Here is a 24,415-nt window from a genome sequence, read left to right on the forward strand (position 1 = left end):
ATTTCTAGTTGGTAATGGAGAGCCTTCCTAGAGTAGTATAAATAAGGCTCACCACCTAGTGTTTTGGCATCATCAAGCATTCAAGCATTCAAGTAATAACAACTTTCTTTGAGAACATTAGAGAGTTTTCTCTATTTTCTCTACCTTTCCTTTTGACCCTGAGCCAATGAGCGTATCAAATGAGCTTTTTAAAAAATAATCTTAGCATCATTGAAAGGGGATGTTTTGAACAAGGAAAATTAGAAAACTTGATTTTCTTTTATGGCTCTATATCAGTCCTAACGACTAGAGACACCTTGCCAATATCAAGTTTTTTCAACATGTTGTCTGATTTAAAAGCCGAAAACAACATAACTGCATGATGTCCTCTGTCAATTGCAATATCCAACTCTTGATCATCCTCTTTAACTTGAACATAAGAATATCATTATGGACATTTGCTTTAATTTGTTGCTGAATGACTTTTAACCTTGATCATCCTCTTTAACTTGAACATAAATTTTTAAATACTTCCTTGTTGCAAATTCTTATCTTAATCTTTAACAACTGCAATTTCTTGTTGAGAATGTACATGGGGAACCCTACAATCCTAATGTCCTAGATGGAGGCCACCATATTTTTTCAGTCCTCATGAGATGACCACATTTTCATGAATTTGAATTGAGAAGCAAATCTATTGTTATCAGTTTATAATTCTAATAAAATAGGATAATGGTCTGACCTTAATTTTTTTTTTTTTTTTTTTTTTAAGAATCTAAATTATCCCATCATAAAATTGACACCCGAGAGAATTGAACCTGAGATCTTGAGGAGGAGCACACTCTCAGATCCCAAGCCAATACCTTTAGGCCAACACAAGTGAGTTGGTCTGACCTTAACTTGAGAAGAGTTATGCGCAAGAAATAAGAGAGCACATATCCAACCAAAGTTGATTGCAAATGCTTCTATCCAAACTTATTTTTGTAGGCATCCTACCAAGTCTGCCATTATTTTGAGTGATTTCTTCCCCTTTGGAAGGGAGATGGACAAGATTATTGTTATTTGATGAAAATTGAAAGTCTTCCATCGAAATTCTAGAGGGTGACTAATGGCCTCTATGCTCATGAGCTTTAAAAACAGTTAAAATCTCCCATATGAAGCTCCAAGGTATCTAAAGTCGTTGCTGAAGTGCTTGTTAAGACCTCTAAACAACTATTCTTTTTAGATAATAAGTTGAAGCGTAAATAGCAGCAAAAGCACTAGTTATATTGTTATAGGTATAATATAAGAAACCATTTGCTCACTGCAAACAATGATCTGAGTGTTTTAACTTATAGAACAGAAGCACTAAGGATTAGACAATAAGTTACCTCTATTATTCTTAGCAAATAACTTATAGCATCATCTCTCAAATCATCTATAAGGAAAATTATCGTAATCCATCCATGGTTCAGCTAAAAAACAAAAGACAGGTTTATGATTTAACAGTCACCTCTTCAAGGCCAATCCCTTAGCATTCCAAAATAGACTCTTCATTGAAAACAATATTTCTTTCCAACATGGGATCTGGTTGCATAGGAATTCTTAGCTTGAGAAAATTTCTTCTTTTTCTTCTTTTTCTAAGTTAATGAACTGCTAACTGAAAGCCGTTGTTGTCTTTTGTTATTGGCCCTTCTTCTTACTATCACATACTTTTGAATCTAAATCGATGATCGGTGGCATCGGTGTTTTTTCTTTTTCATTTTCTTACCTAAAATATTGTTCACGTCTTTTGTTAAGTATCGACGATATAGGTTTCTTCCATATTTTTTATATTAATTATAAGTGAAATGTATTTATTAATATTTTTATCAAAAAAATTTGTAAACTAAATGACGAAACTATTGTAATTTTTCATTTGATTACCTAAAAAAGAAAAACTCAAACGAAGTTAGTTCTATTACATCAAATAAACCCATTGTTTGCTAAAGATTAAAAAAAAATATTGACAATCAATAATGTAGATATTATTTTTAGAGATTTAATGAAAAACAACATAATCAATTTTGTGTTTTCTTATCGTAATAACAATCACCAGTTTTAAGCAAAATTTGTTTAGATACATCTATATAAAATGTATTTTTTGTTAAAAAATTACCATTCTTTTGATACTTAATTAGCTCCCTCTACACGAATATATATTTGTTTTTTTTTTGACCCAACGAATATATATTTGTTGAAAATATACTCTTAACATCTTTTCATTTGAAATTATTTGTAGATTTTTTTTAGATCTTTTTTATAATTTTTTTTTTGAAGAAGCTAAATTAACTCACCTAAATTGACACTGGGGAGAACCTCAAAGAGGAGCACACTCCTAAACCCCAAGTCAACACCACCAAGCCAACACAAATGAGTTATAAAAAAAAAAAAATTATAACAAACAGATACAATGTTCTTCAAAGTAATTAATTTAAGGGTCATGCTAACTTATGCCCTTAGGGCACATGTTAAACAACCTAAAAATGGCAACTTTGCATTGAAAATCATAATATGTCAACTTTTAAGAAGTTGAATGCACGACTTTTGATACGTATATTTCTATAGTAACTTTCTTAACATGTGCCTTAATTTAAGCTTAGATATATATATCTCCTTTTTTTTTTTTTTTTTTGAAATAAGATATATATATCTCCTAAGAGGGTCTAATGGGTACGAATTAAAATAAAAATTATTTTGATTTAAATCATTTAGAGATTTTATAAAAAAAAAAATAACCTGAATCTATTTTTAGTTTGTTTATTTTAATAAAACCATTAGTTTTTTTAAATAATTTAGTTTATTTAAATAAAACTATTTAAAATAAATTTTTAGTTACAAAATCAGGTCAATCCTTTACACTTAATTTATCTCTCCTTCTTTTGTTACAAAAAGACGTCAAAAAAGTAAAAATATGTTTGTGGACTTTAAAAAGAGAGATAGATTATTTCGGAAAATGAGGTATTAGGACTTGGACTTGGGTTTTTGAAATTGGGCTTTGCATATTAACTTAGCTACATAAACTTAACAAGATAAACTTACATAAACTTGTCTGCCACTCACTCGACAAGAGATTCCAAGATGCTATTGAAATTGAAACTCAGTTGATTCACGATTGAAATTTTTCAAGGTAAACTCGTCTTTCCAATTATTCCTTGTATTCTGTGTCTCTCGTGTTGCTATATGGGTGCTACTTTTTAGTTCAACATGTATATACTTATATACAAGGTGAAATTCAAACCCTAGTGTTATATATTCTTATTTTAAATTAAATATGGAATTTTGTTTTTGCCTAATTTTTGTATTTTATATACAATACACCATAGTCGTTTCAAGGTGAAATTCAAACCCTAGTATATACTTAACATACAATCCACCATAGTTGTTTCAAGGTGAAATTCAAACCCTAGTTTTGTATTTTATTATTTTAAATAAAATATGGAATTTTGTTTTTGCCTTGTTTTTGTATTCTATTATTGCATATACAATATTGAATTTTTTTTCTGGTCACACTTCTAAAGTACACGTCTTTAGATGATATTTCTTATACATCTTGTTATGTTTTATATTTAACAAATATTTCATATTTTTTAGTATAATTCTAATATTTCATCCCAGATGGGGATCTTCTTATGACGCCTGTATGTTTAAATTTATTAGGTTAGGTGTGTCCGAAGGAAAAGAAAGAGCAGTGGAAGTTGAATTGAAAGATGGAGGGTAAAAGGAGTAGAAAAGCCAAAAACGACAGGATGAGTAACTTACCTGACTTTGTTTTGCTCCACATAATGAGATTTATGAACACAAAACAAGCTGTTCAAACTTGTGTGTTGTCGACTAGATGGAAGAATCTTTGGCGACAACTTACTAATCTTACATTGAGTTATTTCGACTTCACTAATGGTTCAAATTATAGCGAATTTGTGTTTTCATTTTTGTCTCATCGTGATGACTCAATTTCTTTGCTTGATATTATTTTAAGTAACACGTTCAGCATTGCACTTGACCCTAAAATCGTGGATAGGGTCATGACATATGTTGTGGTACATAATGTCCAAAAATTTACAATTGATTTTAATTTGAAGGCCAAACATGGTTACACTTTGAACCCTTGCATCTTTTCTTGCCATTCTTTGACACATCTAACTCTTTCCTTTTGGAGTGTTCATGAACGGAGCATACAACTTCCTTATTCCTTGCAGTTGCCTGCATTGAAAAGCTTGCATCTTGGATATGTCACTTTTGCTACTAATGACAAGGGCCTTGTTGATCCCTTTCGAAATTGTCACATGTTAAGAACTTTGTTCCTTAACCATTGTGCAGTATGTCTCAACACAAAAATCCTCTGCATATCTAATTCTAAGCTTTCTAATTTGAGAATGAATATGCTTCAAGATTTAAATTACAAAATTGTGCTTTCTACTCCAAACCTTAATTCTCTCACACTCTGGTGTGCTCTTCTTCCCGAGGTGTCTGTGTTTGTGATCTTTCTTTTCTTGAAGAAGTAAATATTCATGTTTTTTATTTTCAATCACGTGCTGAGAGGATATATTCAGCCTTAATTATTTGGCTGCAAGTACTCGCTGATTATGTTAAGATATTGACACTCTCTTCAAATACTCTTAAGGTAATCTCTTGTGTATGTTTTCTCCTTTATGATTCTTATATTGCTTATAAAATGTTCGATGTGTCTACTTTCTTGTCAATACTCAATCTCTCCATCGTCCAGATGAGTATTATGAATTTGCAAATTGTGGTTTGTTCAAATTACGTTATGTTATATTTCTATTTTACCACAAGTTGAAAACACTTTGTACTGACTAGCGAATCACACAATAATAGCGAGTTGTTAAAATTCTGTACGATATAGCTACAATTTAGTACACTTCAAAATATGTCTAATACACTTTATTTGTGCAGGCTCTGCTTTTCCAAACTTCGGATATAATCATTAGTCAACTTCGTTGCTTTGTTAAATTGAAGTCATGGAAATTGAAAGTGAACCCGTCACATATATCGGATGGGGAAGTAAGAAGGCTAGTGAAGTGCTTTAATACAAAATCTCCATTCGCCGAAGTGTTTATAAATTGATGTGATTTAAAGGCATGCACCTTCAGGTACATATTCTTCTGAGTTCTTGTGTATACATATTTTTTCCCAGCTTATTCATATTGGTTTATATAAAAATTTAATTTGGAGGAAATGCATTTCAATTTAGCCATTTAGCTTAAGATAATAGCCCAAGACTTGGAAAAATTAATTGGCTATCTTATGCTAGCCATGGAGAAATTATGGTTAAACAAACTGTTTTCAAAGTAAAATTGTTGATTAAAGGTAATAAGAATAACTTTTGTAGAGAATCATGGCAAGCAAAATCTTTCACGTTTAAATTTCCATATACTGACAGAAAACTCAGGCATGAAAGATACTCTCGCTGAGTACATAGATTTTGATTTGTTTTTGTTTTTGTTTTTCCTTCTAGTGATTTCATATTATCATTCCAGGGATATTATCGTTTGAAGTTGACTCAATTGAAGATGATTACAAGATTAACAGTTTGAAGATATGTTTGGTGACTCTAGACAAGATTCTTAATCTAAATAGACGCTAGATTGTTTATCAATTATCATTTCCCTTATGACGTTTTGGATGTAACAGATGTGTTTAAATTGCTTTATTCGGTTTCATTCCTTAACTAACAAAAATCTTGCACTGAAATTAACCAAAAAACTTGAACTAATTTATGTATTTGATTGTGTCAAATCCAAAGCTCCCCCCTCAAATCCAAATCTCTTATTTTCGATGTAGACTACACGAGCGGTGGGACGACGAGATTCACTCTCTGTACCACCGTTACAAGTTCGCCGAAACGTTAGGGGTTGTTATAGGAAGATGGTGGAACCACGGATGCTGGATTCGGTTTTTGGGTGCTTAGATTTTGGAGGATAGGCTCTTTTTGGTGCCTTTATTTTGTTTTATTTTTGTCCCGTTTTTGTTGTTTTTATGTAGGTATTTTTGCGTTTGTGTTTTTTATTGTGGGTAAGCAGCTGCAGCATGAAGAATAAGACGAGCCATAGTAACATAATTCGCCGGTTTTATGGAAAACCGCGAATTGGTTTGCGCGAACCGGTTCGCCGTTCGTCGGCGCATTGGTTCGCCGGAATTCGTACCAAAATTCATGCAACTCAACGAACGGAAGTACCATGAGTGCGTTTGAACACCATGGACATTTACGCAAGTTTTAATCTCTCAAACGCAGGCTAATCAATTTTGGAATGGCGAAGTGTGGCTGCATTTTCCTGCGTTTTCTTGTGGCTGCAGCTTTGTGCTGCACATGTTTCAGACCCGACCCATTTAAGTTAGTCTTTATTTTGGGCTTTTTTTTTTCAACTATCAAAGATATTTTGACCCACCAAAAAACATGAATCAATATGCACTTTATTTATTTATTTTTTAAGTAATAATTTTATTTTTGGAATACTTATTTCAATCATTTACTTTTAAAATATTTATTTTAATTATTTATTTTTGAACGTCTCTTATAAAAATAACATCGATAAAAGAAAATGAATTTTGGAAAAGTTTTTGGCAACCTGACACTTGTTTGGTGGAAAGACTCATATTGGACGTAAATATTTAGAGATTACTAATAAATTTTAAATTTTGTTTAAAATTCTAGTAAAACATAATATTTCTTTAAAAAAATTATTGATGGTTTATTATACTTAATTGGATAGTAATAGTACTACGAACCGACGCGAACCGAAGCTCTATACCCCCATACGTACCGAATTCTTCTGATATCGCGTACCGCGAACCCGTACCCGTACCGCGTACCAAAGCGAATTGCGAATTGTGTGACTATGAGACGAGCAGTGGGTGGGAATTAGTATTGGTTTTACCCATTAAAACACATAAAGATGAATGGTATTTTTGAAAACAATTGCATAAAGAGGAATGGTTCCTTCTAAACCTATTGACTTAATGCACATAAGCCAGTTCAATTTTTGAAAACAATTGCAAAAATTTACAAAGTAGGTTTGTGAATGTTTCCTCAGTTCTTGAGGTTAGGAGAACGTATGCCATATTAAAACAAAATTGGAAGAAGTTAAGATGCTGATTAATTTTGGAGAAAGAAATGAAGAAAAATCCTATCTGTATTAACACATGACTAAAACACATGGAAAAGTTAAAGTTAGGAATTAACTTGTTAAGTTTTCATTAATTGGAAGGGGATGTTTTGAACAAGACAAATCAGAAAATAACATTTTCTTGCAATGTTCTTCAAAGTAATTTTTTTAAGCTTTGATATATCACCTAATAGGGTCCGTTGGTTACGGATTAATATAAAAATGATTTTGACTTCAATCATTTATGGATTTTATAAAAAATAAAAAAAAATCAGAATCCATTTTTCGTTTATGAATTTTAATAAAAATAAAATTATTATTTTTTTAAATAATTTAGTTTGTTTAAATATAACTATTTAAAATGAATATTTTGTTACAAACTCACCTCAATTGTTTGACAATTATTTTATCTCTCCATTTTTTTTACGATAAATAAAATTTCATTAAGAAAAGTCTGGCAATAAATCAAAAGTCAAGACTGCGGAAATGTAAGTTGGGATTATGAAGAGAGTATTGAGCTAGATAATGAGCAGCTTGTTTAGCCTCATGTCTAACATGCAAGAATCTTAAACTACGAAAAAAGACATTAAAATTAATGCAATCTCCAATAATAGATCCAACATAGTTGGAATGTTGTTGATACGCCTGAACCAAATTAGAAGCATTTGATTCCGCTATAAGATTCAGAAGAAGAAAAAAACATATCTTTTGCAAATTCCAACCCCTTTCGCATAGCCAAAGCTTCTGCTACCTCTTAATCTGGTAATGAAACGATTTGACAACAACTAGCAGCAACCACAAGACCTTCATAATCTCTCACAACAACACCAATACCCCACTTACCCCCTCTATTGGACCTGCTGCATCAACATTTAGCTTATAGCAAACCATTATCGGGGGGTGTCCAGTGAGCATTAGATGTTGGTAAGTTTGAACCTCCCCTTAACGTCTCCAACAACACCGTATTAGCACTATTAAAATTAGCAGTAGATCTTTCTGCCTTTTGTACAGTGGTAGCCACATCAATTTTAGTCCCTTCAAGACATTTTTTATTTTTAGTGCACCAAATTTCATAACACAAGGCCAACACATTAACTATAATATCCTCAATTTCATCCGTTATAATTCTTTTCAACCACTATTGAAAGGGCACATACCTAGAAGCATGTGAATTGGACACCACACCCAACGAGGAAGCAAACCATATATGCTTTGACCAATGACAATCCATAAAGAGATGTGAAATTGTTTCATTATGCTGCTCACAAAAAACACACAATGGATCACAACTGATTCCTTTTTAAAAAAGATCATTTTTTAGTGGTAATTTTTCAAGTAAAATTCTCCAAGCAAAATGGATGTGTCATGGAACACTTTTTATTTTTCACAATTTTTTCCACACTTGTTGGTCAATGTCCTGCATTGAGCTATGAGAGTCAAGTACCTCACGTCTTGCCTCTAAGAAACGGTATGCACTCTTCACAGAAAAAATAGTAGATCGTGAAGCACCCCACAAAAACTCATCTTGTGATTGAGAGAAAGAAATTGGCAACTGAAGAATTTGTTGAGCCTCAAAGGGGAGAAGAGTTTCATTAATTAAAAGATCATTCCAACATCGAATATCGTTGAAACAAACATAATATCACAATTAGAAAGTTTAGGTGACCAAATTCTCCATCTTTTTGTTACAAAAGACCTCAAAAAGTAAAAATATGTTTGTGTCTAGAGGATAATTGTATTTTTATTACTGGTGAACTTTAAAAAGATAGATAGATTATTGCGGAAAATGAGATTTTAGGTAACAATCGATGCTAGATGAAGGGACTACATTATTATTCGGTAACAACAAGATTAGCAAATTTGTTATAGGAAAGTAGTTTTAAATTCGTTTCTTATGCTAGGTTTAATAATAGGGAATTTAGTTTCATATCCTTGTATACAAATAACTCTTTAGAGACTCTGAAAAGAATCAAGAAATAATAAGTATTTAGTGAATAAAATTTGGAGTTTGGTACCGACTCGAAGACTGCAATTTACTTTACGTGATACCAATTAAACAAATTGAGGGGCCAATATCTGCACCTTTTTTTTTTTTTAAATAAGTGACCAATATGAACCTCTAAATAAAGGTAAGGGACCAAAAAGGTGTTTAAGCCTTTATTATTTTAAATAAAATATGGAATTTTGTTTTGGCCTAGTTTTTGTATTTTATTATTGCATCCATATAAAATATTGAATTTTGTTTCTGATCAAACTTCTAAAATACACGTCTTTAGATGTTTTTCTTATACCTCTTGTTATCTTTTATATTTTACATAGATTTTCATTTTTGGTACAATACAAATATTTCATCCCAAATGGGGATCTTACGACGCATGTATGTTGAATTGAAAGGAAAAGAAAGAGTAGTGGAAGTTGAATTGAAAGATGGAGGGTAAAAGAAGTAGAGAGGTAGCCGAAAACGACAGGATGAGTAACTTACCTGACTTTGCTTTGCTCCACATAATGAGATTTATGAACACAAAACAAGCTGTTCAAACTTGTGTGTTGTCGACTAGATGGAAGGATCTTTGGCGACAACTTACTAATCTTACATTGAATTATTTCGACTTCACTAATGGTTCAAATTATTGCGAATTTGTGTTTTCATTTTTGTCTCATCGTGATGACTCAATTTCTTTGCTTGATATTATTTTAAGTAAATCGAGCAGCACTGCACTTGACTATAAACTCGTGGATAGGGTCATGACATATGTTGTGGCACATAATGTCCAAAATTTTACACTTGATTTTAATTTGAAGGCCAAACATGGTTACACTTTGAATCCTTGCATCTTTTCTTGCCATTCTTTGACACATCTAAATCTTTCCTTTTTGAGTGTTCCTGGCCGGAGAATACAACTTCCTTCTTCCATGCAGTTGCCTGCATTGAAAAGCTTGCATTTTGGAGATGTCACTTTTGCTGCAAATGACAAGGGCATTGTTGATCCCTTTCGAAATTGCCACATGTTAAGAACTTTGTTCCTTAACTGTTGTGCAGTATGTCGCAACACAAAAATCCTCTGCATATCTAATTCTAAGCTTTCTAATTTGAGAATAGATATGTTTCAAGATTTAAATTACAAAATTGTGCTTTCTACTCCAAACCTTAATTCTCTCACAGTCTGGTGTGATCCTCTTCCCGAGTTATCTGCATGTGGTCTTTCTTTCATGAAGAAGTAAATATTCATTTTCCTTATTTCAAATCAAGGGTTGAGAGGATATATTCAGCCTTAATTATTTGGCTGCAGGTACTCGCTGATTATGTTAAGACATTGACACTCTCTTCATATACTCTTAAGGTAATCTCTTGTGTATGTTTTCTCCTTTATGATTCTTATATTGCTTATAGAATGTTCGATGTGTCTACTTTCTTGTCCATACTCAATATCTCTGTCGTCCAGATGAGTATTATGAATTTTCAAATTGTGGTGTGTTCAAATTACGTTATGTTATATTTCTATTTTACCACAAGTTGAATACACTTTGTACTGAATAGTGAACCACACAATAACAGCGAGTATTTCAAATTCTGCTACGATGTTGCTACAATTTGTTACACATCAAAATATGATGTCTAATACAGTTTATTTGTGCAGGTTCTACTTATCCAAACTTCGGATATAATCATTGGTCAACTTCCTTGTTTTGTTAAATTGAAGTCATTGAAATTGGAAGCGATTCCGTCAGATATATCAGATGGGGAAGTAAAAAGTCTAGTGAACTGCTTTCATACAAAATCTCCATTTGCCAAAGTCTTTATAAATTGATGTGATTTAAAGGCAAGCATCTTCAGGTAGATATTCTTCTGAGTGCTTGCGTATACATATTCTTTCCCAGCTTACTCATATTGGTTGAAGAAATTCTTTAATCTGGAGGAAATGTATTTCAATGGGGAGTGAAATGTTAAACAAGCAAATCAATTTACCCATTTAGCTTAAGCTAAGAGCCTAAGACTTGGAAAAATCAATTGGCTACCTTATGCTAGCCAAGGAGAAACTATGGTTAGAACAAACCTTCTTCCATGTGAATTTGCTGATTAAAGGTAATAAGAATAAATTTTTATGGGGAATCATGGCAAGCAAAATCTTTCACTTTTAAGTTGTGAACCATTTAAATTACAATAGATATTATATATCGACAATCAACTTAAACCTTCTTCGGAATTTTGGATAGAATAGATTTTTAAGCTAAGAATTATACTTAGGCTTCTTTATGTAATTTCTTATCTAAATCTTTCACGTTTACCTTCATTGCTTAACTGCTGTTGGGCAATTCAATGCATTTTTTGTGCCCACTGTATAGAAACACGGATGACTTATAGAGCAATTAGGCATATGATTGGTTGATGCCATTCAACGGGGGAACCTAACATAACAAAATAATAATTAGGCATATGATTGGTTGATGCCGTTCGACAGTTAAATGCAGTTGGAACAGCAGTTGTTGGGGGTAAAAAGGTAGTTTTGGAGTGCCTGTGAGCAATTTCTGAAACTTAAAAGAGCAATTTCTTCAGGCACACAAGTGGCCTAACATTTTCGGCATTTTTTCCGGTTGAATCTCGGTTCTGGGTCAAAAATCTAGGTTCTGGGTCAAAAATCTATTTGCTTACGATAACTTTTTAACTTGACTAAGTTCATTATTTTGTTTTTACGGCAAAATATTTCATATATTAATAATGGAAGCAAATACAAGAAGTACTACATTCAATGATAGGATAAAGTTTAATGGGTATTTCGCCCAACAAAAAAACACACCAAATGATACCCTTGGTGACACACCTATTTTATCAATTCAACCTTTAAATACAATATATTGGATATGAAATCAGAATCAGAATCTCAAGGATGAAATATACTTAGATTTTGATTTTTTGTTTATTTCTTTTTCTTCTAACAATCTCATATCATCATTCCAGGGTTATTATAGTTTGAAGTTGACTCGATTGAAGATGATTACAAGCCATTCTTGAGGAGAATGCCCTCTTTACATTTATGCTTAAGATTGTGAATTTTATAGTTTGAAGCTATTTTTTTGAGAGATTATAGTTTGAAGCTATGGTTGGTGACTATAGACAATATTTTTAATCAATTAAATTTATGACGTTTTGGATGTTACAGATGTGTCTAAATTGTTTGATTTCTTAATTGACCTCAACGATAAGAGTTTCATTCTTTAACTAGCAAAAATCTTGTACTGAAATTAACCTTAATATCTTGAATTAATTTATGTATTTGATTGTGTAAAAAACGATAATAACAACGTTTCCCCTATGAGTGTCATTATCTGATCAAAAAAAATCACTTTCAAGAAAATTTCTCTGACCTCTCACTAGCACTGCGTCCCCCTCAAATCCAATGCTCCTTTTGCTGATATAGACTAAACGAGTGGTGGTGCGACGAGATTCACTCTCCGTACCACTGGTGACCCTTTTTTTGTCTGGCGGTCACCAATCCAGATCTTTGTTGGATCCGCCGTTGCAAGGTCGCTGGAATATTGGGGGTTGTTATAGGAAGAATGTGGGACCACATGGTCACAGTGGATGTGGATTTGGTTTTAGGGTGCTCTTTTGTGTGCATTTATTTTGCTTTATTTTTGTCCCATGTTTGTTATTTTTATGTGGGTATTTTTGCTTTTGTTTTATCTGGTGGGTGAGCAAATTTGTGATGATAGATTGTTGAGTGACATGCACGCATAGTCGCATAATTTATGAAAATAAAATATGCTTAACTTATACTTGAAAAATTTGATGCATTTTGTCATACCCCAAATTTTGACCACCTTTCTCTGTTTTACCCATTTTTATGCGTACTATTAACGCCGAGTAATTTCATCGTCTCAGACGGAATTTCGGTAAAGAGGTATTTTAAGTTTATTGTAATTATTTTACTTTTATTATTTTCCTTCATTTTACCTGGGTTATTAGCATTTTTATTTTATCTTTTAAATGATTTTCATGTTTTAAACATTTTGTTTTAATTTTAATTTTTGTTTTTGTTTTATTATTATTATTATTATTATTATTATTATTCTGATTTACTTTTATTATTAGCATTATTATCATGTGTTCTAACTTTTTGTCCAAGAGTCTTTTGTATTAGTCCTGCACAGGTGGCATTATTCTAGTGGTCCATAAAAGCATCTAAAGTCATTTCTTTTTCTCCAAGACTCTTTAAGGGTAATTTTGTCTTAGTCCATTTATCCCTCATAACCCTAATTTTGGTCCCTATATAAACGGTCTCAATCATTGGCTAAGGGGGCTGCACAGAAATTATCACATTGACACAGCACGTTAGCAGCCGCACCAATCAACAATCACAAACACTAAACCCTTTCTCTGATAGAAATTCAGATCAAACACATTTTTTCCAAAAAAAATTCATCAAGAGCTTCAAGAACACAAGTACCTCAAAATTTTCCAGAAGGGATTAAACCATTAAAACTTCAATATTTTTTCCGGATCCAACTTTCAACAACCACAACCGAGCATAAACACGCAAGGGATTAAACCGGCACAAACAGTAGCAAGATCCATCCGAATTTGAATCAAAGAATAAAGAGAAGGAGAAGAAAGAAGAAGTGAGCAAATCGAATCTCTCAAGCGAACCGAAACAAGAGCAAATCCGGCGCAAAGAACAACAACACAGATCGAATCAAAGGTAGAGGAGGTAATTTCTTTTCGTTTTTAAAGTCCTACATCTAGACTTCCTTGTTGTTCATCTTTAAAAACTAAGCTCATATTTGAATAAAGGACCAAAAAGGATGTAATACCCCGCATATAAAAATTCAGTATCAATTATTTTATCTTTGGTTTTTTTAGAGAAGGGCAAAAGGGTAATTTGGTAACTTCATGGCACTTATATACAAGATATTTTCCCTTATTCCTATCCATGATTCATTCCCTCTTACCTCACAAAAACAGATTTTTATCCCTCTTTCCTTCTAGCTCACAAGCTCTCTCTCTCCCTTTTCCAAATCTCTCTCAAACTTCATCAAAACCTTTCTAAAGCTCACATGTAGTGATTCCAAAGTGATTCTTGGCATATTCTAACTTTAAGGTATGTTGAACATCTCTTCCTCCTCCTCTAGTGGCTGATTTTCCTTTTCCCATCCCTCCTTTGTGATGTTTTGCAAAGTTAAGCTCATGGGTATGTTGAATGTTTGATTCTAGAATTTATTATGTGCTTATGGTGGATTGTTGGATGCTTGGGCCAAGAATTTGAGTGGGAACTCAAATATGGAAGTTAGGGTTTGAGCAAAGATGTGAAATTGGGGCTTGTGGAATTAATGGAAAGCTTGCTTTGAGGTGAATTTCTTATTATGCTTTGATATTTTAGAAGTTGTGTGTAGAGATTGGAATGAAGGTTAGGATTTGAGATTTAAGAAAAATTATTATAGAAAAGTGATTTAACAACCTTTGGTGAATTGTGGTTGATGTATCTTGAGCTATAGTTGTTGTTATAAGTGATTATGCTTTAAATTCATGGTTTTTGAGACTAAATTCGTATGGCATATATGTGATATTTTGGTTATGGTTTTGGCTGTGTATCTTGGAATTGAGTAATTATTAGATTTTCAGATTCTACACTTAATTCCCTTCGATTCGGATATAATTTCCTATGATTCGGATTAGAAACGAATTCGGAAAATACATTTGAAGTTTGGTAAATTCTGCAGAAAAATTGCTTACGGGTTTTGGGACAGGACTCGACTAAAATGGTAAGAACTCTCTCGCTGTAACTCTGAATTGAGTGGTTGTTTTTGCTATGGAAAGCTAACAAAATTCCAGACGTTTAGGCACCAGTTTCACTTATTTTAGTCCAGTATTGAAGTCTGTAGAGAGTTTTGAAGTTGAGGGCAGAAGTAGGATTTTGTGCTGAACCGAGATTCAAGTTGGTGATGAATTAAGCTGTTGCAATTTTGGACTGTTCTTCGGAGGACCGAATAGAGGCAGAGGTAAAGATGTTCAATTGATGCTTATAATTGTTCAAGAGTTCGGAATAAGATGAGGTGAGTTCCTTTAGTTAGAAAACTTCCCTCTGGGTAGTTAAATAATGCCTTTAGAATAATAGAATATAATTTGGTACAATAGAACATAATTTAGTGACATTATGATTTAAGGTTCACACCCTTGCTAGTGTACTCTAAAATAATTTTTATGTTGATAAATATGCTTATGGTAATGTAGGAGTTAGAGGAAAATTATTAAGATAAGTTTTACATGAGTATGAATAAATATGCAAATTTCATAACACAAGGCCAACACATTAACTATAATATCCTCAATTTCATCCGTTATAATTCTTTTCAACCACTATTGAAAGGGCACATACCTAGAAGCATGTGAATTGGACACCACACCCAACGAGGAAGCAAACCATATATGCTTTGACCAATGACAATCCATAAAGAGATGTGAAATTGTTTCATTATGCTGCTCACAAAAAACACACAATGGATCACAACTGATTCCTTTTTAAAAAAGATCATTTTTTAGTGGTAATTTTTCAAGTAAAATTCTCCAAGCAAAATGGATGTGTCATGGAACACTTTTTATTTTTCACAATTTTTTCCACACTTGTTGGTCAATGTCCTGCATTGAGCTATGAGAGTCAAGTACCTCACGTCTTGCCTCTAAGAAACGGTATGCACTCTTCACAGAAAAAATAGTAGATCGTGAAGCAACCCACAAAAACTCATCTTGTGATTGAGAGAAAGAAATTGGCAACTGAAGAATTTGTTGAGCCTCAAAGGGGAGAAGAGTTTCATTAATTAAAAGATCATTCCAACATCGAATATCGTTGAAACAAACATAATATCACAATTAGAAAGTTTAGGTGACCAAATTCTCCATCTTTTTGTTACAAAAGACCTCAAAAAGTAAAAATATGTTTGTGTCTAGAGGATAATTGTATTTTTATTACTGGTGAACTTTAAAAAGATAGATAGATTATTGCGGAAAATGAGATTTTAGGTAACAATCGATGCTAGATGAAGGGACTACATTATTATTCGGTAACAACAAGATTAGCAAATTTGTTATAGGAAAGTAGTTTTAAATTCGTTTCTTATGCTAGGTTTAATAATAGGGAATTTAGTTTCATATCCTTGTATACAAATAACTCTTTAGAGACTCTGAAAAGAATCAAGAAATAATAAGTATTTAGTGAATAAAATTTGGAGTTTGGTACCGACTCGAAGACTGCAATTTACTTTACGTGATACCAATTAAACAAATTGAGGGGCCAATATCTGCACCTTTTTTTTTTTAAATAAGTGACCAATATGAACCTCTAAATAAAGGTAAGGGACCAAAAAGGTGTTTAAGCCTTTATTATTTTAAATAAAATATGGAATTTTGTTTTGGCCTAGTTTTTGTATTTTATTATTGCATCCATATAAAATATTGAATTTTGTTTCTGATCAAACTTCTAAAATACACGTCTTTAGATGTTTTTCTTATACCTCTTGTTATCTTTTATATTTTACATAGATTTTCATTTTTGGTACAATACAAATATTTCATCCCAAATGGGGATCTTACGACGCATGTATGTTTAAATTTGTTAGGTTAGGTGTGACTGAAGGAAAAGAAAGAGTAGTGGAAGTTGAATTGAAAGATGGAGGGTAAAAGAAGTAGAGAGGTAGCCGAAAACGACAGGATGAGTAACTTACCTGACTTTGCTTTGCTCCACATAATGAGATTTATGAACACAAAACAAGCTGTTCAAACTTGTGTGTTGTCGACTAGATGGAAGGATCTTTGGCGACAACTTACTAATCTTACATTGAATTATTTCGACTTCACTAATGGTTCAAATTATTGCGAATTTGTGTTTTCATTTTTGTCTCATCGTGATGACTCAATTTCTTTGCTTGATATTATTTTAAGTAAATCGAGCAGCACTGCACTTGACTATAAACTCGTGGATAGGGTCATGACATATGTTGTGGCACATAATGTCCAAAATTTTACACTTGATTTTAATTTGAAGGCCAAACATGGTTACACTTTGAATCCTTGCATCTTTTCTTGCCATTCTTTGACACATCTAAATCTTTCCTTTTGGAGTGTTCCTGGCCGGAGAATACAACTTCCTTCTTCCATGCAGTTGCCTGCATTGAAAAGCTTGCATTTTGGAGATGTCACTTTTGCTGCAAATGACAAGGGCATTGTTGATCCCTTTCGAAATTGCCACATGTTAAGAACTTTGTTCCTTAACTGTTGTGCAGTATGTCGCAACACAAAAATCCTCTGCATATCTAATTCTAAGCTTTCTAATTTGAGAATAGATATGTTTCAAGATTTAAATTACAAAATTGTGCTTTCTACTCCAAACCTTAATTCTCTCACAGTCTGGTGTGATCCTCTACCCTAGTTATCTGCATGTGGTCTTTCTTTCATGAAGAAGTAAATATTCATTTTCCTTATTTCAAATCAAGGGTTGAGAGGATATATTCAGCCTTAATTATTTGGCTGCAGGTACTCGCTGATTATGTTAAGACATTGACACTCTCTTCATATACTCTTAAGGTAATCTCTTGTGTATGTTTTCTCCTTTATGATTCTTATATTGCTTATAGAATGTTCGATGTGTCTACTTTCTTGTCCATACTCAATATCTCTGTCGTCCAGATGAGTATTATGAATTTTCAAATTGTGGTGTGTTCAAATTACGTTATGTTATATTTCTATTTTACCACAAGTTGAATACACTTTGTACTGAATAGTGAACCACACAATAACAGCGAGTATTTCAAATTCTGCTACGATGTTGCTACAATTTGTTACACATCAAAATATGATGTCTAATACAGTTTATTTGTGCAGGTTCTACTTATCCAAACTTCGGATATAATCATTGGTCAACTTCCTTGTTTTGTTAAATTGAAGTCATTGAAATTGGAAGCGATTCCGTCAGATATATCAGATGGGGAAGTAAAAAGTCTAGTGAACTGCTTTCATACAAAATCTCCATTTGCCAAAGTCTTTATAAATTGATGTGATTTAAAGGCAAGCATCTTCAGGTAGATATTCTTCTGAGTGCTTGCGTATACATATTCTTTCCCAGCTTACTCATATTGGTTGAAGAAATTCTTTAATCTGGAGGAAATGTATTTCAATGGGGAGTGAAATGTTAAACAAGCAAATCAATTTACCCATTTAGCTTAAGCTAAGAGCCTAAGACTTGGAAAAATCAATTGGCTACCTTATGCTAGCCAAGGAGAAACTATGGTTAGAACAAACCTTCTTCCATGTGAATTTGCTGATTAAAGGTAATAAGAATAAATTTTTATGGGGAATCATGGCAAGCAAAATCTTTCACTTTTAAGTTGTGAACCATTTAAATTACAATAGATATTATATATCGACAATCAACTTAAACCTTCTTCGGAATTTTGGATAGAATAGATTTTTAAGCTAAGAATTATACTTAGGCTTCTTTATGTAATTTCTTATCTAAATCTTTCACGTTTACCTTCATTGCTTAACTGCTGTTGGGCAATTCAATGCATTTTTTGTGCCCACTGTATAGAAACACGGATGACTTATAGAGCAATTAGGCATATGATTGGTTGATGCCATTCAACGGGGGAACCTAACATAACAAAATAATAATTAGGCATATGATTGGTTGATGCCGTTCGACAGTTAAATGCAGTTGGAACAGCAGTTGTTGGGGGTAAAAAGGTAGTTTTGGAGTGCCTGTGAGCAATTTCTGAAACTTAAAAGAGCAATTTCTTCAGGCACACAAGTGGCCTAACATTTTCGGCATTTTTTCCGGTTGAATCTCGGTTCTGGGTCAAAAATCTAGGTTCTGGGTCAAAAATCTATTTGCTTACGATAACTTTTTAACTTGACTAAGTTCATTATTTTGTTTTTACGGCAAAATATTTCATATATTAATAATGGAAGCAAATACAAGAAGTACTACATTCAATGATAGGATAAAGTTTAATGGGTATTTCGCCCAACAAAAAAACACACCAAATGATACCCTTGGTGACACACCTATTTTATCAATTCAACCTTTAAATACAATATATTGGATATGAAATCAGAATCAGAATCTCAAGGATGAAATATACTTAGATTTTGATTTTTTTTTATTTCTTTTTCTTCTAACAATCTCATATCATCATTCCAGGGTTATTATAGTTTGAAGTTGACTCGATTGAAGATGATTACAAGCCATTCTTGAGGAGAATGCCCTCTTTACATTTATGCTTAAGATTGTGAATTTTATAGTTTGAAGCTATTTTTTTGAGAGATTATAGTTTGAAGCTATGGTTGGTGACTATAGACAATATTTTTAATCAATTAAATTTATGACGTTTTGGATGTTACAGATGTGTCTAAATTGTTTGATTTCTTAATTGACCTCAACGATAAGAGTTTCATTCTTTAACTAGCAAAAATCTTGTACTGAAATTAACCTTAATATCTTGAATTAATTTATGTATTTGATTGTGTAAAAAACGATAATAACAACGTTTCCCCTATGAGTGTCATTATCTGATCAAAAAAATTCACTTTCAAGAAAATTTCTCTGACCTCTCACTAGCACTGCGTCCCCCTCAAATCCAATGCTCCTTTTGCTGATATAGACTAAACGAGTGGTGGTGCGACGAGATTCACTCTCCGTACCACTGGTGACCCTTTTTTTGTCTGGCGGTCACCAATCCAGATCTTTGTTGGATCCGCCGTTGCAAGGTCGCTGGAATATTGGGGGTTGTTATAGGAAGAATGTGGGACCACATGGTCACAGTGGATGTGGATTTGGTTTTAGGGTGCTCTTTTGTGTGCATTTATTTTGCTTTATTTTTGTCCCATGTTTGTTATTTTTATGTGGGTATTTTTGCTTTTGTTTTATCTGGTGGGTGAGCAAATTTGTGATGATAGATTGTTGAGTGACATGCACGCATAGTCGCATAATTTATGAAAATAAAATATGCTTAACTTATACTTGAAAAATTTGATGCATTTTGTCATACCCCAAATTTTGACCACCTTTCTCTGTTTTACCCATTTTTATGCGTACTATTAACGCCGAGTAATTTCATCGTCTCAGACGGAATTTCGGTAAAGAGGTATTTTAAGTTTATTGTCATTATTTTACTTTTATTATTTTCCTTCATTTTACCTGGGTTATTAGCATTTTTATTTTATCTTTTAAATGATTTTCATGTTTTAAACATTTTGTTTTTAATTTTAATTTTTGTTTTTGTTTTATTATTATTATTATTATTATTATTATTATTATTATTATTATTATTATTATTATTATTATTATTATTATTATTATTATTCTGATTTACTTTTATTATTAGCATTATTATCATGTGTTCTAACTTTTTGTCCAAGAGTCTTTTGTATTTGTCCTGCACAGGTGGCATTATTCTAGTGGTCCATAAAAGCATCTAAAGTCATTTCTTTTTCTCCAAGACTCTTTAAGGGTAATTTTGTCTTAGTCCATTTATCCCTCATAACCCTAATTTTGGTCCCTATATAAACTGTCCCAATCATTGGCTAAGGGGGCTGCACAGAAATTATCACATTGACACAGCACGTTAGCAGCCGCACCAATCAACAATCACAAACACTAAACCCTTTCTCTGATAGAAATTCAGATCAAACACATTTTTTCCAAAAAAAATTCATCAAGAGCTTCAAGAACACAAGTACCTCAAAATTTTCCAGAAGGGATTAAACCATTAAAACTTCAATATTTTTTCCGGATCCAACTTTCAACAACCACAACCGAGCATAAACACGCAAGGGATTAAACCGGCACAAACAGTAGCAAGATCCATCCGAATTCGAATCAAAGAATAAAGAGAAGGAGAAGAAAGAAGAAGTGAGCAAATCGAATCTCTCAAGCGAACCGAAACAAGAGCAAATCCGGCGCAAAGAACAACAACACAGATCGAATCAAAGGTAGAGGAGGTAATTTCTTTTCGTTTTTAAAGTCCTACATCTAGACTTCCTTGTTGTTCATCTTTAAAAACTAAGCTCATATTTGAATAAAGGACCAAAAAGGATGTAATACCCCGCATATAAAAATTCAGTATCAATTATTTTATCTTTGGTTTTTTTAGAGAAGGGCAAAAGGGTAATTTGGTAACTTCATGGCACTTATATACAAGATATTTTCCCTTATTCCTATCCATGATTCATTCCCTCTTACCTCACAAAAACAGATTTTTATCCCTCTTTCCTTCTAGCTCACAAGCTCTCTCTCTCCCTTTTCCAAATCTCTCTCAAACTTCATCAAAACCTTTCTAAAGCTCACATGTAGTGATTCCAAAGTGATTCTTGGCATATTCTAACTTTAAGGTATGTTGAACATCTCTTCCTCCTCCTCTAGTGGCTGATTTTCCTTTTCCCATCCCTCCTTTGTGATGTTTTGCAAAGTTAAGCTCATGGGTATGTTGAATGTTTGATTCTAGAATTTATTATGTGCTTATGGTGGATTGTTGGATGCTTGGGCCAAGAATTTGAGTGGGAACTCAAATATGGAAGTTAGGGTTTGAGCAAAGATGTGAAATTGGGGCTTGTGGAATTAATGGAAAGCTTGCTTTGAGGTGAATTTCTTATTATGCTTTGATATTTTAGAAGTTGTGTGTAGAGATTGGAATGAAGGTTAGGATTTGAGATTTAAGAAAAATTATTATAGAAAAGTGATTTAACAACCTTTGGTGAATTGTGGTTGATGTATCTTGAGCTATAGTTGTTGTTATAAGTGATTATGCTTTAAATTCATGGTTTTTGAGACTAAATTCGTATGGCATATATGTGATATTTTGGTTATGGTTTTGGCTGTGTATCTTGGAATTGAGTAATTATTAGATTTTCATATTCTACACTTAATTCCCTTCGATTCGGATATAATTTCCTATGATTCGGATTAGAAACGAATTCGGAAAATACATTTGAAGTTTGGTAAATTCTGCAGAAAAATTGCTTACGGGTTTTGGGACAGGACTCGACTAAAATGGTAAGAACTCTCTCGCTGTAACTCTGAATTGAGTGGTTGTTTTTGCTATGGAAAGCTAACAAAATTCCAGACGTTTAGGCACCAGTTTCACTTATTTTAGTCCAGTATTGAAGTCTGTAGAGAGTTTTGAAGTTGAGGGCAGAAGTAGGATTTTGTGCTGAACCGAGATTCAAGTTGGTGATGAATTAAGCTGTTGCAATTTTGGACTGTTCTTCGGAGGACCGAATAGAGGCAGAGGTAAAGATGTTCAATTGATGCTTATAATTGTTCAAGAGTTCGGAATAAGATGAGGTGAGTTCCTTTAGTTAGAAAACTTCCCTCTGGGTAGTTAAATAATGCCTTTAGAATAATAGAATATAATTTGGTACAATAGAACATAATTTAGTGACATTATGATTTAAGGTTCACACCCTTGCTAGTGTACTCTAAAATAATTTTTATGTTGATAAATATGCTTATGGTAATGTAGGAGTTAGAGGAAAATTATTAAGATAAGTTTTACATGAGTATGAATAAATATGCAATTTCGGCTAACATTCTGGAAAGTAAGAATTGTTGGATTTTATTACTTTATTTCGACTCTTAGCTAATATAAATTATACTTTTAAGGTGATATGATGATTTGGTTTGGATAAGACTCTAAATTCTCATATTTATCGAATATGTATATGTAGCCGAAATTGTATTATGAATATCCTCTAATCATATACTACCATAGTGTATATTTATTTGTGTAAAAGAATGTTTAGAGTAAATTAGCCATTGAAACAAATCATTCATGAGTAGATTTCCAATCATTGGAAAGAAAAGAATTCTAAGTATGGAAGTTCGACTTAATTAGTCGAATTTAATTTATTAGGATATGGGGAAAATTTTATAACCTTTTAGGAATGACATATGACAACAATATGCCTAGAACCTGAATAGGTTAGTATAAGAAATAATTTCAGAATAAAGACGAAATTACTACGTCTTTATTATTAGACTCCGAATGTTATTACTACCAGGAAATCAGTTAAGATAAGTTATTCCTCTCTAGCTCCCCGTTAGTAGTGGAGTTGAGGATTAACTCAGTTATCAGAAATCAGTTCAAGTTATCATATTAAAACATGTTTAAGCTGTGGCTTTCGCTATCCCGCCAGTTGGATACGAAAGGTTCTCGCCAGTTGGAACGGGCACTATCCGTGAGGATGACCCCACAATAATTAGAGGAGTCCGGTATCCCAATCAGTTGGATTCCCGCCAGTTGGAAATATATATATACCAGTTATCAAAGGAATAAATTCCGGGGTTACTCCGCCTGGGTTTATTCGTAAAATCAACTCAGATAATATTGTTTGTTCAACACTAACATTTCTAACATAATATGACAGACATTATAAATATAATTATGAGTATGTTTTCAGCATTACTATCAGAGCTGACTCAGCATTTCAGATAGTGATCCTAATTATCCCCCGATCGCTCAGTTATGCATGACAAAATCGTATAAACCCAAAATGGGTTGAGTTTAGAGACGGATGGCGATCCTAGGTTCCCTGAGATTGCCTACAGCCTAGGATAGGTGGAACTCATTGAGACATCCCGTCTCACCCCAATCCCTTTTATTTTTTTCAGATCCACAGGTAGTTCGCATGCAGGGCAGTTCGCGACGAAGTGATTAGAAGAGGTTGGGCAGCTTATGATTAGTCGTCTTGAACTTGTATATGACATGTTATATGTGCATATTTTGTACACGTCAGTGATACTATTTTCAATGGAATAAGGCGAGTAATTCTATAAATTGTTCAGAAATTTTTATATTATTGTAATTCTATAAATTCTATAGTAAAGGACCATTTTGAAACGTTTAATAGTTAGGGGACCAAAGTAAAAACGAAAAATAAGTTAATGGACCAAATGATATATTAAGCCAATGAAGAAAACAGCAACGTCAACACACTTGTATCTCTTTCCTTGCTTTTTATCTAGTGCATGCTCCCTTAGGTTCATACCGTGCTCCCTCATCCTTTTATTTCTTTGACTTTAATTTGGTGGCTGTGATGATGTTCTACAGTGATTGAATCTGGACCTCTGGATTCATCAGATGATCCAGATTCGTCCAGTCTGAGCCCAACTGTTTTGTTTAATTTCTCTATACTTTTGCTTGTTGCACCCCCATACATGATGCCTGCACTCCCTTCCTGCACATTTGTTTTACTCATTTTTCATTAATAACTCAAACAAACAAAAAAACTCATGCATTTTTAAACT

General features: G+C 32.9%; 2 long non-coding RNA genes across 3 annotated transcripts; both read left to right on the forward strand.

The window, feature by feature from the left end:
* Positions 1 to 14,115: 14,115 nt before the first annotated feature.
* On the forward strand, positions 14,116 to 15,355 carry LOC146916122 (uncharacterized). The gene is made up of 3 exons (XR_015013714.1): positions 14,116 to 14,469; positions 14,841 to 14,882; positions 14,961 to 15,355. It is a non-coding gene; the product is annotated as an uncharacterized LOC146916122 (long non-coding RNA).
* A 6,040-nt stretch (positions 15,356 to 21,395) lies between these two features.
* On the forward strand, positions 21,396 to 23,965 carry LOC146916123 (uncharacterized). Of its 2 annotated transcripts, XR_015013716.1 has the most exons (4): positions 21,396 to 21,749; positions 22,121 to 22,162; positions 22,241 to 22,453; positions 23,780 to 23,965. It is a non-coding gene; the product is annotated as an uncharacterized LOC146916123 (long non-coding RNA). The 2 variants fall into 2 exon arrangements; XR_015013715.1 differs by lacking the exon at positions 23,780 to 23,965 and having other exon boundaries at positions 22,241 to 22,698.
* The last annotated feature ends 450 nt before the right edge of the window (positions 23,966 to 24,415 follow it).

This window comes from Medicago sativa, chromosome 6 (assembly GCF_051527215.1).
Source record: "Medicago sativa cultivar Bolivia chromosome 6, Bolivia_mono, whole genome shotgun sequence".
NCBI classification, from domain to species: Eukaryota; Viridiplantae; Streptophyta; class Magnoliopsida; order Fabales; family Fabaceae; genus Medicago; species Medicago sativa.